Source organism: Microchirus variegatus (genome assembly GCF_963457635.1).
Source record: "Microchirus variegatus genome assembly, chromosome: 2".
NCBI lineage: Eukaryota > Metazoa > Chordata > Actinopteri > Pleuronectiformes > Soleidae > Microchirus > Microchirus variegatus.
In genome coordinates, this window is record NC_139803.1 from 36,717,822 (window position 1) to 36,735,018 (window position 17,197).

The window sequence follows — 17,197 nt, forward strand, 5'->3', positions numbered from 1 at the left end:
ATTTGACAAAAACGACATACTATACTATGTCGTCCAAAATCTGACAATTTTTTTTTAAAAACGTTTTTTTTGTCCAAATGAGACAAAAACGTCATACTATACTATGTAGTACGTCATACTACACTATGTCGTGCAAAATGTGACCATTTTTGGGGAAAAAAATTTGATCCAAAATTTGACAAAAACGACATACTATACTATGTCGTCCAAAATCTGACAATTTTTTTGAAAAACTTTTTTTTGGTCCAAATGAGACAAAAACGTCATACTATACTATGTAGTACGTCATACTACACTATGTCGTCCACAATGTGACCATTTTTTGAAAAAAAAAATTGGTCCAAAATTTGACAAAAACGACATACTGTACTATGTCGTCCAAAATCTGACAATTTTATTGAAAAACTTTTTTTGGTCCAAATGAGACAAAAACGTCATACTATACTATGTAGTACGTCATACTACACTATGTCGTGCAAAATGTGACCATTTTTGGGAAACAAATTTGGTCCAAAATTTGACAAAAACGACATACGATACTATGTCGTCCAAATTCTGAATTTTTTTTTGAAAAACTGTTTTTTGGTCCAAAACTTGACAAAAACATCATACTATACTATGTAGTACGTCATACTACGCTATGTCGTCCACAATGTGACCATTTTTGGGGAAAAAAATTTGGTCCAAAATTTGACAAAAACGACATACTATACTATGTCGTCCAAAATCTGACAATTTTTTTGAAAAAACTTTTTTTTGGCCCAAACCTTGACAAAAACATCATACTATACTATGTAGTACGTCATACTACACTATGTCGTGCAAAATGTGACCATTTTTGGGGAAACAAATTTGGTCCAAAATTTGACAAAAACGACATACTATACTATGTCGTCCAAAATCTGACAATTTTTTTGAAAAAACTTTTTTTTGGTCCAAAACTTGACAAAAACATCATACTATACTATGTAGTACGTCATACTACACTATGTCGTCCACAATGTGACCATTTTTTGAAAAAAAAAATTGGTCCAAAATTTGACAAAAACGACATACTATACTATGTCGTCCAAATTCTGAATTTTTTTTTGAAAAACTTTTTTTTGGTCCAAATGAGACAAAAACGTCATACTATACTATGTAGTACGTCATACTACACTATGTCGTCCACAATGTGACCATTTTTTGAAAAAAAAATTGGTCCAAAATTTGACAAAAACGACATACTATACTATGTCGTCCAAAATCTGACAATTTTTTTGAAAAACTTTTTTTGGTCCAAATGAGACAAAAACGTCATACTATACTATGTAGTACGTCATACTACACTATGTCGTGCAAAATGTGACCATTTTTGGGGAAAAAAATTTGGTCCAAAATTTGACAAAAACGACATACTATACTATGTCGTCCAAAATCTGACAATTTTTTTGAAAAACGTTTTTTTGGTCCAAATGAGACAAAAACGTCATACTATACTATGTAGTACGTCATACTACACTATGTCGTGCAAAATGTGACCATTTTTGGGGAAACAAATTTGGTCCAAAATTTGACAAAAACGACATACTATACTATGTCGTCCAAATTCTGAATTTTTTTTTTAAAAACGTTTTTTTTTGGTCGAAATGAGACAAAAACGTCATACTATACTATGTAGTCCGTCATACTACACTATGTCGTGCAAAATGTGACCATTTTTGGGGAAACATTTTTTGTCCAAAATTTGACAAAAACGACATACTATACTATGTCGTCCAAAATCTGACAATTTTTTTGAAAAAACTTTTTTTTGGTCCAAAACTTGACAAAAACATCATACTATACTATGTAGTACGTCATACTACACTGTCGTCCACAATGTGACCATTTTTTGAAAAAAAAAATTGGTCCAAAATTTGACAAAAACGACATACTATACTATGTCGTCCAAATTCTGAATTTTTTTTTGAAAAACTTTTTTTTGGTCCAAATGAGACAAAAACGTCATACTATACTATGTAGTACGTCATACTACACTATGTCGTCCACAATGTGACCATTTTTTGAAAAAAAAAATTGGTCCAAAATTTGACAAAAACGACATACTATACTATGTCGTCCAAAATCTGACAATTTTTTTGAAAAACTTTTTTTGGTCCAAATGAGACAAAACGTCATACTATACTATGTAGTACGTCATACTACACTATGTCGTGCAAAATGTGACCATTTTTGGGGAAAAAAATTTGGTCCAAAATTTGACAAAAACGACATACTATACTATGTCGTCCAAAATCTGACAATTTTTTTGAAAAACGTTTTTTTGGTCCAAATGAGACAAAAACGTCATACTATACTATGTAGTACGTCATACTACACTATGTCGTGCAAAATGTGACCATTTTTGGGGAAAAAAATTTGGTCCAAAATTTGACAAAAACGACATACTATACTATGTCGTCCAAAATCTGACAATTTTTTTGAAAAACGTTTTTTTGGTCCAAATGAGACAAAAACGTCATACTATACTATGTAGTACGTCATACTACACTATGTCGTGCAAAATGTGACCATTTTTGGGGAAACAAATTTGGTCCAAAATTTGACAAAAACGACATACTATACTATGTCGTCCAAATTCTTAAGTTTTTTTTTGTAAAACTTTTTTTTGGTCCAAATGAGACAAAAACGTCATACTATACTATGTAGTACGTCATACTACACTATGTCGTGCAAAATGTGACCATTTTTGGGGAAAAAAATTTGGTCCAAAATTTGACAAAAACGACATACTATACTATGTCGTCCAAAATCTGACAATTTTTTTGAAAAACGTTTTTTTGGTCCAAATGAGACAAAAACGTCATACTATACTATGTAGTACGTCATACTACACTATGTCGTGCAAAATGTGACCATTTTTGGGGAAACAAATTTGGTCCAAAATTTGACAAAAACGACATACTATACTATGTCGTCCAAATTCTGAATTTTTTTTTTAAAAACGTTTTTTTTTGGTCGAAATGAGACAAAAACGTCATACTATACTATGTAGTCCGTCATACTACACTATGTCGTGCAAAATGTGACCATTTTTGGGGGAAAAATTTTTGTCCAAATTTGACAAAAACGACATACTATACTATGTCGTCCAAAATCTGACAATTTTTGTGAAAAAACTTTTTTTTGGTCCAAAACTTGACAAAAACATCATACTATACTATGTAGTACGTCATACTACACTATGTCGTCCACAATGTGACCATTTTTGGGGAAAAAAATTTTGTCCAAAATTTGACAAAAACGACATACTATACTATGTCGTCCAAAATCTGACAATTTTTTTGAAAAAACTTTTTTTTGGTCCAAAACTTGACAAAAACATCATACTATACTATGTCGTCCAAAATCTGACAATTTTTTTGAAAAAACTTTTTTTTGGTCCAAAACTTGACAAAAACATCATACTATACTATGTAGTACGTCATACTACACTATGTCGTCCACAATGTGACCATTTTTTGAAAAAAAAAATTGGTCCAAAATTTGACAAAAACGACATACTATACTATGTCGTCCAAAATCTGATAATTTTATTGAAAAACGTTTTTTTGGTCCAAATGAGACAAAAACGTCATACTATACTATGTAGTACGTCATACTACACTATGTCGTGCAAAATGTGACCATTTTTGGGGAAACAAATTTGGTCCAAAATTTGACAAAAACGACATACGATACTATGTCGTCCAAATTCTGAATTTTTTTTTGAAAAACTTTTTTTTGGTCCAAAACTTGACAAAAACATCATACTATACTATGTAGTACGTCATACTACGCTATGTCGTCCACAATGTGACCATTTTTGGGGAAAAAAATTTGGTTCAAAATTTGACAAAAACGACATACTATACTATGTCGTCCAAAATCTGACAATTTTTTTGAAAAAACTTTTTTTTGGTCCAAAACTTGACAAAAACATCATACTATACTATGTAGTACGTCATACTACACTATGTCGTCCACAATGTGACCATTTTTTGAAAAAAAAAATTGGTCCAAAATTTGACAAAAACGACATACTATACTATGTCGTCCAAATTCTGAATTTTTTTTTGAAAAACTTTTTTTTGGTCCAAATGAGAGAAAAACGTCATACTATACTATGTAGTACGTCATACTACACTATGTCGTCCACAATGTGACCATTTTTTGAAAAAAAAATTGGTCCAAAATTTGACAAAAACGACATACTATATACTATGTCGTCCAAAATCTGACAATTTTTTTGAAAAACTTTTTTTGGTCCAAATGAGACAAAAACGTCATACTATACTATGTAGTACGTCATACTACACTATGTCGTGCAAAATGTGACCATTTTTGGGGAAAAAAATTTGGTCCAAAATTTGACAAAAACGACATACTATACTATGTCGTCCAAAATCTGACAATTTTTTTTGAAAAACGTTTTTTTGGTCCAAATGAGACAAAAACGTCATACTATACTATGTAGTACGTCATACTACACTATGTCGTGCAAAATGTGACCATTTTTGGGGAAACAAATTTGGTCCAAAATTTGACAAAAACGACATACTATACTATGTCGTCCAAATTCTGAATTTTTTTTTTAAAAACGTTTTTTTTGGTCGAAATCAGACAAAAACGTCATACTATACTATGTAGTACGTCATACTACACTATGTCGTCCACAATGTGACCATTTTTTGAAAAAAAAAATTGGTCCAAAATTTGACAAAAACGACATACTATACTATGTCGTCCAAAATCTGAATTTTTTTTTGAAAAACTTTTTTTGGTCCAAATGAGACAAAAACGTCATACTATACTATGTAGTCCGTCATACTACACTATGTCGTGCAAAATGTGACAATTTTTGGGGAAAAAATTTTTGTCCAAAATTTGACAAAAACGACATACTATACTATGTCGTCCAAAATCTGACAATTTTTGTGAAAAAACTTTTTTTTGGTCCAAAACTTGACAAAAACATCATACTATACTATGTAGTACGTCATACTACACTATGTCGTCCACAATGTGACCATTTTTGGGGAAAAAAATTTTGTCCAAAATTTGACAAAAACGACATACTATACTATGTCGTCCAAAATCTGACAATTTTTTTGAAAAAACTTTTTTTTGGTCCAAAACTTGACAAAAACATCATACTATACTATGTCGTCCAAAATCTGACAATTTTTTTGAAAAAACTTTTTTTTGGTCCAAAACTTGACAAAAACATCATACTATACTATGTAGTACGTCATACTACACTATGTCGTCCACAATGTGACCATTTTTTGAAAAAAAAATTGGTCCAAAATTTGACAAAAACGACATACTATACTATGTCGTCCAAAATCTGATAATTTTATTGAAAAACGTTTTTTTGGTCCAAATGAGACAAAAACGTCATACTATACTATGTAGTACGTCATACTACACTATGTCGTGCAAAATGTGACCATTTTTGGGGAAACAAATTTGGTCCAAAATTTGACAAAAACGACATACGATACTATGTCGTCCAAATTCTGAATTTTTTTTTGAAAAACTTTTTTTTGGTCCAAAACTTGACAAAAACATCATACTATACTATGTAGTACGTCATACTACGCTATGTCGTCCACAATGTGACCATTTTTGGGGAAAAAAATTTGGTCCAAAATTGACAAAAACGACATACTATACTATGTCGTCCAAAATCTGACAATTTTTTTGAAAAAACTTTTTTTTGGTCCAAAACTTGACAAAAACATCATACTATACTATGTCGTCCAAAATCAGACCATTTTTTTGAATAACATTTTTTTGGTCCAAAACTTGACAAAAACGTCATACTAGACTATGTAGTACGTCATACTATACTTTGTCGTCCAAAATGTGACCATTTAAAACAATTAAAAATTGGGGTCCAAAATTTGACAAAAACATCATACTATACTATGTCGTCCAAAATCAGACCATTTTTTTGAATAACATTTTTTTGGTCCAAAACTTGACAAAAACGTCATACTAAACTATGTAGTACGTCATACTATACTATGTCGTCCAAAATGTGATCATTTGAAACAATTAAAAATTGGGGTCCAAAATTTGACAAAAACATCATACTATACTATGTCGTCCAAAATCAGACAATTTTTTTGAATAACATTTTTTTGGTCCAAAACTTGACAAAAACGTCATAATAAACTATGTAGTACGTCGTACTATACTGTCGTCCAAAATGTGACCATTTAAAACAATTAAAAATTGGGGTCCAAAATTTGACAAAAACATCATACTTTACTATGTCGTCCAAAATCAGACCATTTTTTTGAATAACATTTTTTTGGTCCAAAACTTGACAAAAACGTCATACTAAACTATGTAGTACGTCATACTATACTATGTCGTCCAAAATGTGATCATTTGAAACAATTAAAAATTGGGGTCCAAAATTTGACAAAAACATCATACTATACTATGTCGTCCAAAATCAGACCATTTTTTTGAATAACATTTTTTTGGTCCAAAACTTGACAAAAACGTCATACTAAACTATGTAGTACGTCATACTATACTATGTCATCCAAAATGTGAACATTTAAAACAATTAAAAATTGGGGTCCAAAATTTGACAAAAACATCATACTATACTATGTCGTCCAAAATCAGACCATTTTTTTGAAAAACATTTTTTTGGTCCAAATCTTGACAAAAACATCATACTATACTATGTAGTACGTCATACTATACTATGTCGTCCAAAATGTGACCATTTGAAACAATTAAAAATTGGGGTCCAAAATTTGACAAAAACATCATACTATACTATGTCGTCCAAAATCAGACAATTTTTTTGAATAACATTTTTTTGGTCCAAAACTTGACAAAAACGTCATAATAAACTATGTCGTACGTCGTACTATACTGTCGTCCAAAATGTGACCATTTAAAACAATTAAAAATTGGGGTCCAAAATTTGACAAAAACATCATACTATACTATGTCGTCCAAAATCAGACCATTTTTTTGAATAACATTTTTTTGGTCCAAAACTTGACAAAAACGTCATACTAAACTATGTAGTACGTCATACTATACTATGTTGTCCAAAATGTGAACATTTAATACAATTAAAAATTGGGGTCCAAAATTTGACAAAAACATCATACTATACTATGTCGTCCAAAATCAGACCATTTTTTGAATAACATTTTTTTGGTCCAAAACTTGACAAAAACGTCATACTAAACTATGTAGTACGTCATACTATACTATGTCATCCAAAATGTGAACATTTAAAACAATTAAAAATTGGGGTCCAAAATTTGACAAAAACATCAGACTATACTATGTCGTCCAAAATCAGACCATTTTTTTGAAAAACATTTTTTTGGTCCAAATCTTGACAAAAACATCATGCTATACTATGTAGTACGTCATACTATACTATGTCGTCCAAAATGTGACCATTTGAAACAATTAAAAATTGGGGTCCAAAATTTGACAAAAACATCATACTATACTATGTCGTCCAAAATCAGACCATTTTTTTGAATAACATTTTTTTGGTCCAAAACTTGACAAAACTTCATACTAAACTATGTAGTACGTCATACTATACTATGTCGTCCAAAATGTGACCATTTAAAACAATTAAAAATTGGGGTCCAAAATTTGACAAAAACATCATACTATACTATGTCGTCCAAAATCAGACCATTTTTTTGAATAAATTTTTTTTGGTCCAAAACTTTACAAAAACGTCATACTAAACTATGTAGTACGTCATACTATACTATGTCGTCCAAAATGTGACCATTTAAAACAATTAAAAATTGGGGTCCAAAATTTGACAAAAACATCATACTATACTATGTCGTCCAAAATCAGACCATTTTTTTGAATAACATTTTTTTGGTCCAAAACTTGACAAAAACGTCATACTAAACTATGTAGTATGTCATACTATACTATGTCGTCCACAATGTGACCATTTAAAACAATTAAAAATTGGGGTCCAAAATTTGACAAAAACATCATACTATACTATGTAGTACGTCATACTATACTATGTTGTCCAAAAGTGACCATTAAAAAAAAAAAAAATTGGGGTCCAAAATTTGACAAAAACGTCATACTATACTATGTCGTCCAAAATCGGACAATATTTTTGAAAACCATTTTTTTGGTCCAAAACTTGACAAAAACATCATACTATACTATGTAGTACGTCATACTATACTTTCGTCCAACATGTGACCATTTTTTGGAAAAAAAAATTTGTCGTCTAAAATTGGACCAAAAAGTCATAGTATAGCATGTCATCCAAAACTTGAACAAAAAGTCATACTATACATATCATCAGAAATGTGACCAAAAGTCATACTATAACATGTCGTCCAAAATCAGACCATTTTTTTTTATAAAATTTTTTTGGTCCAAAACTTGACAAAAACGTCATACTAAACTATGTAGTACGTCATACTATACTATGTCGTCCAAAATGTGAACATTTAATACAATTAAAAATTGGGGTCCAAAATTTGACAAAAACATCATACTATACTGTCGTCCAAAATCAGACCATTTTTTTGAAAAACATTTTTTTGGTCCAAATCTTGACAAAAACATCATACTTTACTATGTAGTACGTAATACTATACTATGTCGTCCAAAATGTGACCATTTGAAACAATTAAAAAATTGGGGTCCAAAATTTGACAAAAACATCATACTATACTATGTCGTCCAAAATCAGACCATTTTTTTGAATAACATTTTTTTGGTCCAAAACTTGACAAAAATGTCATACTAAACTATGTAGTACGTCATACTATACTGTCGTCCAAAATGTGACCATTTAAAACAATTAAAAATTGGGGTCCAAAATTTGACAAAAACATCATACTATACTATGTCGTCCAAAATCAGACCATTTTTTTGAATAACATTTTTTTGGTCCAAAACTTGACAAAAACGTCATACTAAACTATGTAGTACGTCATACTATACTATGTCGTCCAAAATGTGACCATTTAAAACAATTAAAAATTGGGGTCCAAAATTTGACAAAAACATCATACTATACTATGTCGTCCAAAATCAGACCATTTTTTTGAATAAATTTTTTTTGGTCCAAAACTTTACAAAAACGTCATACTAAACTATGTAGTACGTCATACTATACTGTCGTCCAAAATGTGACCATTTAAAACAATTAAAAATTGGGGTCCAAAATTTGACAAAAACATCATACTATACTATGTCGTCCAAAATCAGACCATTTTTTTGAATAACATTTTTTTGGTCCAAAACTTGACAAAAACGTCATACTAAACTATGTAGTATGTCATACTATACTATGTCGTCCACAATGTGACCATTTAAAACAATTAAAAATTGGGGTCCAAAATTTGACAAAAACATCATACTATACTATGTAGTACGTCATACTATACTATGTTGTCCAAAAGTGACCATTAAAAAAAAAAAAATTGGGGTCCAAAATTTGACAAAAACGTCATACTATACTATGTCGTCCAAAATCGGACAATATTTTTGAAAACCATTTTTTTGGTCCAAAACTTGACAAAAACATCATACTATACTATGTAGTACGTCATACTATACTTTCGTCCAACATGTGACCATTTTTTGGAAAAAAAAATTTGTCGTCTAAAATTGGACCAAAAAGTCATAGTATAGCATGTCATCCAAAACTTGAACAAAAAGTCATACTATACATATCATCAGAAATGTGACCAAAAGTCATACTATAACATGTCGTCCAAAATCAGACCATTTTTTTTTATAAAATTTTTTTGGTCCAAAACTTGACAAAAACGTCATACTAAACTATGTAGTACGTCATACTATACTATGTCGTCCAAAATGTGAACATTTAATACAATTAAAAATTGGGGTCCAAAATTTGACAAAAACATCATACTATACTGTCGTCCAAAATCAGACCATTTTTTTGAAAAACATTTTTTTGGTCCAAATCTTGACAAAAACATCATACTTTACTATGTAGTACGTAATACTATACTATGTCGTCCAAAATGTGACCATTTGAAACAATTAAAAAATTGGGGTCCAAAATTTGACAAAAACATCATACTATACTATGTCGTCCAAAATCAGACCATTTTTTTGAATAACATTTTTTTGGTCCAAAACTTGACAAAAATGTCATACTAAACTATGTAGTACGTCATACTATACTGTCGTCCAAAATGTGACCATTTAAAACAATTAAAAATTGGGGTCCAAAATTTGACAAAAACATCATACTATACTATGTCGTCCAAAATCAGACCATTTTTTTGAATAACATTTTTTTGGTCCAAAACTTGACAAAAACGTCATACTAAACTATGTAGTACGTCATACTATACTATGTCGTCCAAAATGTCATCATTTGAAACAATTAAAAATTGGGGTCCAAAATTTGACAAAAACATCATACTATACTATGTCGTCCAAAATCAGACCATGTTTTTGAATAACATTTTTTTGGTCCAAAACTTGACAAAAACATCATACTATACTATGTAGTACGTCATACTATACTATGTCGTCCAAAATGTGACCATTTGAAACAATTAAAAATTGGGGTCCAAAATTTGACAAAAACATCATACTATACTATGTCGTCCAAAATCAGACCATTTTTTTGAATAACATTTTTTTGGTCCAAAACTTGACAAAACTTCATACTAAACTATGTAGTACGTCATACTATACTATGTCGTCCAAAATGTGACCATTTAAAACAATTAAAAATTGGGGCCCAAAATTTGACAAAAACATCATACTATACTATGTCGTCCAAAATCAGACCATTTTTTTGAATACATTTTTTTTGGTCCAAAACTTGACAAAAACGTCATACTAAACTATGTAGTACGTCATACTATACTGTCGTCCAAAATGTGACCATTTAAAACAATTAAAAATTGGGGTCCAAAATTTGACAAAAACATCATACTATATACTATGTCGTCCAAAATCAGACAATTTTTTTGAATAACATTTTTTTGGTCCAAAACTTGACAAAAACGTCATACTAAACTATGTAGTACGTCATACTATACTGTCGTCCAAAATGTGACCATTTAAAACAATTAAAAATTGGGGTCCAAAATTTGACAAAAACATCATACTATACTATGTCGTCCAAAATCAGACCATTTTTTTGAATAACATTTTTTTGGTCCAAAACTTGACAAAGACTTCATACTAAACTATGTAGTACGTCATACTATACTATGTCGTCCAAAATGTGAACATTTAATACAATTAAAAATTGGGGTCCAAAATTTGACAAAAACATCATACTATACTATGTCGTCCAAAATCAGACCATTTTTTTGAAAAACATTTTTTTGGTCCAAATCTTGACAAAAACATCATACTTTACTATGTAGTACGTCATACTATACTATGTCGTCCAAAATGTGACCATTTAAAACAATTAAAAATCGGGGTCCAAAATTTGACAAAAACATCATACTATACTATGTCGTCCAAAATCAGACCATTTTTTTGAAAAACATTTTTTTGGTCCAAATCTTGACAAAAACATCATACTATACTATGTAGTACGTCATACTATACTATGTTGTCCAAAAGTGACCATTAAAAAAAAAAAAAATTGGGGTCCAAAATTTGACAAAAACGTCATACTATACTATGTCGTCCAAAATCGGACAATATTTTTGAAAACCATTTTTTTGGTCCAAAACTTGACAAAAACATCATACTATACTATGTAGTACGTCATACTATACTTTCGTCCAACATGTGACCATTTTTTGGAAAAAAAAATTTGTCGTCTAAAATTGGACCAAAAAGTCATAGTATAGCATGTCATCCAAAACTTGAACAAAAAGTCATACTATACATATCATCAGAAATGTGACCAAAAGTCATACTATAACATGTCGTCCAAAATCAGACCATTTTTTTTTATAACATTTTTTTGGTCCAAAACTTGACAAAAACGTCATACTAAACTATGTAGTACGTCATACTATACTATGTCGTCCAAAATGTGAACATTTAATACAATTAAAAATTGGGGTCCAAAATTTGACAAAAACATCATACTATACTATGTCGTCCAAAATCAGACCATTTTTTTGAAAAACATTTTTTTGGTCCAAATCTTGACAAAAACATCATACTTTACTATGTAGTACGTCATACTATACTATGTCGTCCAAAATGTGACCATTTGAAACAATTAAAAAATTGGGGTCCAAAATTTGACAAAAACATCATACTATACTATGTCGTCCAAAATCAGACCATTTTTTTGAATAACATTTTTTTGGTCCAAAACTTGACAAAAACGTCATACTAAACTATGTAGTACGTCATACTATACTATGTCGTCCAAAATGTGATCATTTGAAACAATTAAAAATTGGGGTCCAAAATTTGACAAAAACATCATACTATACTATGTCGTCCAAAATCAGACCATTTTTTTGAAAAACATTTTTTTGGTCCAAAACTTGACAAAAACTTCATACTAAACTATGTAGTACGTCATACTATACTATGTTGTCCAAAATGTGACCATTTAAAACAATTAAAAATTGGGGTCCAAAATTTGACAAAAACATCATACTATACTATGTCGTCCAAAATCAGACCATTTTTTTGAATAACATTTTTTTGGTCCAAAACTTGACAAAAACGTCATACTAAACTATGTAGTACGTCATACTATACTATGTCGTCCAAAATGTGATCATTTGAAACAATTAAAAATTGGGGTCCAAAATTTGACAAAAACATCATACTATACTATGTCGTCCAAAATCAGACCATTTTTTTGAATAACATTTTTTTGGTCCAAAACTTGACAAAAACTTCATACTAAACTATGTAGTACGTCATACTATACTATGTTGTCCAAAATGTGACCATTTAAAACAATTAAAAATTGGGGTCCAAAATTTGACAAAAACATCATACTATACTATGTCGTCCAAAATCAGACCATTTTTTTGAATAACATTTTTTTGGTCCAAAACTTGACAAAAACGTCATACTAAACTATGTAGTACGTCATACTATACTGTCATCCAAAATGTGACCATTTAAAACAATTAAAAATTGGGGTCCAAAATTTGACAAAAACATCATACTATACTATGTCGTCCAAAATCAGACCATTTTTTTGAAAAACATTTTTTTGGTCCAAATCTTGACAAAAACATCATACTATACTATGTCGTCCAAAATGTGACCATTAAAAAAAAAAAAAATTGGGGTCCAAAATTTGACAAAAACGTCATACTATACTATGTCGTCCAAAATCGGACAATATTTTTGAAAAAAATTTTTGGGTCCAAAACTTGACAAAAACGTCATACTATACTATGTAGTACGTCATACTATACTTTCGTCCAACATGTGACCATTTTTTGGAAAAAAAAATTTGTCGTCTAAAATTGGACCAAAAAGTCATAGTATAGCATGTCATCCAAAACTTGAACAAAAAGTCATACTATACATATCATCAGAAATGTGACCAAAAGTCATACTATAACATGTCGTCCAAAATGTGACCAAAAAGTCATAATATAGCATGTCATCCAAAATGTAACCAAAAAGTCATGCATATCATCGAAAATGTGACCATTTTGTTAGAAAAAAAAATTGGTCCAAGATTGGACAAAAAGTCAAATTATAAGATGTCGTCCAAAATCAACCAAAATCATTTCTATACAAATTGATGTAATGTTGAGCAGGGAGATGTCGTTCAGCTCTGTTTACACCGTTTGAGGAAATAAACATGAATTATAAGGCCATGTGAAGAGATAGAAGGTTACATCCTCTGGAATACAGGAAAACAGGATGAATAAGGAGAACAAAGACCAAGGAAGATGTTTATCAGTTTAATGATAAGAGAAGATCAGAGCACAAGCTGAATAATTGGTCTCGTCTTATCCTGATTTTCTGCCCATTTTCCTCTGCTTTGAGCTTGTAGTGTTTATTTACTTCGATTCCTTCTTTCGTCTCAATGCAGCGCTCTTTCTTTTTTCCAGGCACACGTGTAGAAACTAAACAGATTGTTCCATCATCTCACAGCATGCAGGTTTTAAAATTATAACATGATGGTTTACAATAAAGGACGAAGACCTCGATGACATATAAGTCTTTCATGAAATGGTTTTGTGATGATTTTGTCATTGGCATCACAGCAGACTTTGATGTGTTGCTGTTCTGTCACTGTTGACAGAAGAGTTCATGTGGACTCCTATCTTCTTGTCCTTTGAGGACCTGATCAAATAGTTACCTCAATCGTCGGCTCTGCAAGTGCAGCTTAAATACACTTCAAGGTTTCATCATGATTACACCATGTGGTTGTGGTTGGACTGCTGTCGTGTTTTGTCTTGGCAAAGGAAAGCGTTCCTCAGCCACCTGACTTACAGCAGGGTGGACGACAGACAGACAGGCAGACGGAGGTCGACTTCCTGTGTGGTTTGAAGCAGGATTTCCTTCAGTTTGTCCCTCTCCTGACCTTATGGTCTTCAGCTTGACCTGAGGACAACTGTATGTGTTCAGTCAGTAACTCAACATAGCTCAGTGAACAATCTCAAGAAAAACCTCGGATGGAGTGGAAACAATGTAAACAAAAGTATTCTTTCATTTGCATGCATACTTTAAATATAAAAAAATACAGGATTAAGTAATGCATGCTTTACATAATCCCAAACTATCAGGTATTGTTTTGGCTTTTGAATACAGAGTTTGACATGAAGCATGCATTGAGTAGCTAATGCTGACAAAAAAAAACACCTAATGTTTTGTTTAATGAAATCCTTTGCCAATTAATTTCTTACCCAATAATCTGTGGTTGTGTACTAACTCGTACCCTTGCAACCTTTGTCCATTGAAACTTCACAGTGGAAAATAGCGAGTGGACAGTGTTGGTACTGCTCTCTGTTCAAGCAGCAGAACTTCACAGATAACAGAGCAGGAAATAACAATCTCCTTCCTTAGTATGAACCTGGATGCTGTTCTCGAACTGGAAACGTTTCTATTGATGTGAGCCTTATTTTGTCACACACGTCTTACAATAGCAAAGTCTGGGATGGCAGTATGAATGACTATGTGGTGCCAAACTGAGGATATGCCTTGTTTTTTGCCTAAATATACTGACAGTCTTTTATATTTTTACTATGACATAGTAAAGGCTTTTTGTATTCCAGATTCAATAATAAGTCCTCATTCAACTTAAACCCACCGCCATGGCTAAGATGCTATTAATGTATCGCCAACTGTGCAATTTACTTATTATTTTACTTGTTACTAGTGGCTTTCACAACATTTATACAACCGACTCCAATGCACTCAAAATAAATATTGATAAATTTTTAGATGAGAGCGAGTTTTGAAAGCTGCCTAAAATTGAGACCATCCACATCACATTTTATTCATAGCTGCCCAGCAGCTTTCATCACTCACCTGTCCCTACATACTGACCCTGCCTCTGTCTCACTCCCAGTCTCAAGCACCTGTATCAAGAGAGATGGAGACAGTTGAGCATTATTTTTAGTGATAACTGACTTTTTAAAGCTAGTTTATTTCAATCATTTGGCACGAAATAACAATAAATGACAAATGACATGTTGGGTTTCTAGTTCTTCTTATCAGCTGAAGTTTAAAAAGTAAAGTTGTAGGACTATCGACCAAGCACTGGGCACTAAAGGATTTGTCACATTCTAAACTCCCAATAAACATTTTGTATTTGATAATTTTATTCCTGCCAGCAGATGGCACTCTATGCACTATACTAGGCTCTAGTAAAACCTCTTTTTATTGTTTAGTTGTTTTTAACATTAATCTAATATAGAGGTTATGATGGCCACATCCTCCTCCAACAGAATAGAAGTTCAGATGAGATGTGACAAAGCAATACAGCAACAAAAATAAATTCTACTTTGCCTCTGGATTTATCAAAAAGCGTTTATTAATAGTCATAGTAATGTCACACAAATTCACAAGTGTTTAAGACATGTCTGGCTCAGTTTGGTGTGTGTGTGTGTGTGTGTGTCTGCAAGTATGTGTGAATCCTCTAAACAGTGCAGTTATAAATAAATGACCACAAAAGAAGGAAAGGGTTAAGGTAATATTGCAACAGGAAAAATAGAATTCTCATTTTAAGAAGAAAAACAAAAAAGGTTGTTCAAAGAGAACATTTAGCACCATCTATCCCGTCGTCATATTTAACAGACACCATAAAATCATTAAAATCTCGTTAAAAAGCCCCCTACATCATAATAAAAAAAAATCACCATTTCTCAAAACACTTTGGAAAAAGTAGTTTTGTTTTCCTTAATGAGCATACAAACACAGCATTCCATTAGTCATCTCGTCTACGTGAGCAGTGTGCCTATCGTCTACAGGAAAGGTGGTGTTATATTCAAGATAAAGATATCATTTAATATATATCAGGAGAAAAAGACAAGAGTTGTGAAAGGCGAGCACCAGAAAAACAGCAGCCTCCACTTCTGCTGACACACAACCCCCACACTTCAGTTCTTGCAGAGCAATCAGTCACCATAAAAAAAGGAAAATGTCGCAAACTTGTACAAACCTATTTTTAAAAAAGGAGAACATTGATATCCAATAAATAGAGAAAACTTTTTTTAAATTAAATGTACAATGCCAAAAAGTTTAAAAAAAATCTGCATATTAGAACAAAAACAATCGGAGGTACAACACATTAACACCAGATGATTTTTTTTGTTTAAAGAGCAAGAGTTCATACAGAGATTGAAGAAATGAACTAAAAGACCTGATGATGTGTGACATGTGAAAATTAATCTCCAAAGGAAAAAAAAGTATAATTGATAAAAAACATTTTTACAACAAGAACAAAACTCAATTCCCCCCAAAACAACCAAAGTCATTAAACCCGTATGTTTTGAAGCTTTCCAAACAATTTTATTTTATTTTTTTAAAATTCTTAATGCTTTAGAAAAATGTTCATATCTCTATTATTAGTATTTTTTTATTTTGTCTCTTTTCTAAATACAAGGCCAATGTGGTATATATCTAGGCTGATCTAGTTTAGAAAAAAAATAAAATAAATTACTTAAAAAAGGACAGCACCTCACAAAAATTGCAAACAGCTTGTACAAATTTCAGTATTCAAGACAACAACAACAAC